This window comes from Oreochromis niloticus, linkage group LG7 (genome assembly GCF_001858045.2).
Source record: "Oreochromis niloticus isolate F11D_XX linkage group LG7, O_niloticus_UMD_NMBU, whole genome shotgun sequence".
Taxonomy (NCBI): Eukaryota; Metazoa; Chordata; class Actinopteri; order Cichliformes; family Cichlidae; genus Oreochromis; species Oreochromis niloticus.
This window is the reverse complement of record NC_031972.2, coordinates 28,415,545-28,418,662: the sequence shown is the minus strand read 5'-3', so window position 1 is coordinate 28,418,662 and position 3,118 is coordinate 28,415,545.

The following is a 3,118-nucleotide window of genomic DNA, read 5'->3' as shown; positions in this document are numbered from 1 at the left end:
TTAATAACTTGTAGGCTACCCAGTCTTGAACCTAGATAGTGTTGATTGGCCAGAACCGTCAGGACACTGCAGTCCCCCCCTCCAAAAAATGACGTTGGGAAAGAGGCTTCCTCAGCAGCCAATTATTTCCAACAGAAATTAATGGATGCTTATTTTAAGAATCAGAGTGCAGCTTGGAGGTGTCAATCCCATTTGAGACACATTTAGCATAATGCGTGACATGAAGACAGCTGATGCAAGCAGGTTTGTAAAATGCATAATGTAGATTAAAACCACAGACTGTGAGATTTTACCACTTTTTAAAAAATCTGGTTAGCAATCCTCACTGTTATAATGATCATGTCCAGGAAATGGTTTTTTTTATGTTTTCCTCGCCATTATTTTATTTGGACATGGCAACAGAGCTTATAACCTTTTCTTCACTAGCAGGAAATATCCATTAGAAGATATTTAGCATCAATTTCTCAGTTTCTTTGTTATATGAATAAGAAAAGTATCAGTAATTCTGGTTCAGGATCTGCATTCAATATTGATGACAATGGCCACTATTTTATTCTTAAAAGCCGCTTTGAATTTGCCAGAATGTCCACACATAATAAAGGCAATAATGTATTGTTAGTTTGACAATTACTAATCCATTCAGTGTAATAGCTGGATATCAGAATTTCTCTGAATTTATGTTAATAATATTGGGATACTGGTACTGAATTGCTTGGCATTTTCCAGTGTATATTTTTATATCCATTAGGAGACTGTTTCAGATACACATTATGCCTGAATTTATTGCCATTATATAGAATAAATGTATGGACTGTAATGCTTTTCAGACTCAAATAATACAATACCAGTACTTCTCAAATCATTACTTGTTTTTCAAGGCAAGTACTTAATTTGGAAATCCATTACAATAAGAAAAAAATCAATCCATGCAGAATACCACATAAATGTGCTTTTCCTTGCCCCACAGTAATCCATGGAATAGCCAAGCGCACACACCGATCAAACACATGTATATGTAGAGTGACAGCTAAAAAACGTCAAAGCCGAGTCAGTATCATTACAGTGGTTTCAAAGGGAGGTTCTCCAATGCTTTTCCACAGCAGTATATATGGTTAATGTATGAACAACTATATATGCCAAGCCTGACTGTGTTGTTCCACAGCCTGCTGGTTCAAATGGAAGGGTATGCAATATTAATGAATATGTGAGTGCACAGTGACTCACGTGTCTTAGCATCTTTTCTCAGTGGGAGGGAGGAGAAGAAAATGGTAGCATTTTACCGAGGTAATCTGACCCCTCACCTACCTCTCAGAGAACCTTTTCACTGTGGTTGCTTCAGCATAAAATATTTTTTAAAATAACTTAAAAAAAAAAGTCTTTTCAGTTTGCATTATCTTACATCCAGAAGGAGTGTTTTATGGATTTTTACACAAGCAGCCAATCCTCTGAATTTTTGTTTGCATTTGTGTAAAAATTGAACACCTTGTGCATTTCAAGCTTGACATTAAGAGCTCATTGTTAAAACTTTTAGTTAACTTATACTTTTCCATAAGTGGCCCTCTAAATGAAGACAAACCGCAGAGGCAATGCCAAGCTTGGGACCTTTTAAAAAAGAAGAATTAGGCTCGGAAAACAAATAGTAATGGCCTCTGTTCCTTTTTCAGAATAGATAATGGTCTCTGTGGAGCAGTCTGCCAGTATTAGCAGTCCATTCACAGTCCATTCTTATACTCTTATATACACAGTGCATTCTTAATAGCATTCCCATGGATTTAGAGTTGGACTTTTGGAGCACTGCAATCAGTGTCTTTTCAGCACTGAATTACTTTCTCCTCTGAATGAGAACAATTGACCCGATGGCACCTGATTGGTCCGTTTAAGTGTGCAGTGATCCCTACTTCCTCTTCATCTACTTTCACTTGCTCTGTTTTTGAGTTGAACAGAATTCACTGTACCAGTTACATCGTGCCACAAATCATCACACTAATCAAACCTTTGGTCCTGAATGTCCACAGAATGTGGACAAAAACACAGAAATCATCACTTGTTTCTGAAAATAATACTGCATGCTAAGTTTTAGCAGTAAAAGTCAGGGGTTTGATAAGTGAACTGTTGTCATTGGTTTAGAAAATATTATAGACTTACTCTCAAGGCCTTCAGAGATGCTTTCCTTATTTTTAAGCATGCCCCAAAATAAAGACTATTAAGCAACAAAGCTGCAAGCCAAGTGAGTATTTCAAAGTATCAGTGTCACTTTCAGAATCAGTAGTTTTGTGCATCGGAGCTCACTGAAAATATTCAGTTCATATGTTCTGGCTTAAGGAGTACTGAAAGACTGCTAACACCATGGGATATTTTTGAGGCTGCAGCTCTGCAGCAAACTGGTGTTTCCTGGTTGGCCTTTTTCAGAAATATGTGAGGATACTAAGATGACAATAGCTAAAGGCGGTACTCACCTATCACCTCCTTTAAAGTTCACAAATCATATCAAATCTCTTCCAGTTGAGACTTCAGAAAGTCACACTTTCCAGCCAAAAAGTAATCAAATGCTAAACTCAAATCTTCTGTTGATTAAATAGGATACATATAATTTCAAAGCTTTGCAACCTAGTGGACATTAGTGTGTATATATAAATATTGTGACACTTAAACTGCAGGTGATGCTGTCAGGTTTATACAATAGCATTTTTCCCTATGCTTTACCACTCGTTCAACATGTGTTTTGTCTCAAGCACTGATCTAATTATATCTGTCCTTACTTGCTTCTGGATGCTAGGGTCTCCATTCAATTCAGGTCTGGTAATCTTACGTTGTTGTCATATTTCATTCCAAACACCCTCATTTCACTTCTGCTTCCTCATAAATTAATCATGAATTAATATGGGTACATAGCCTAGAGCATGTATTCTTCCACTGCAGGATCTGACTGCATCAGGTAGCCATGCAGCATCTTTGTATTTCATGGAAAGCCCTTATTTCAGGATGGTACTTATTCCTTAAAAAGTGCACTGTATGATATTTAATGCAAAGCATGCTGTTCAGCCCTTACATGTCCTCTTTGACAATATGCATTGACATGAAAGAGGCTGAATATATTACTGAAGGACAGATCAGACAA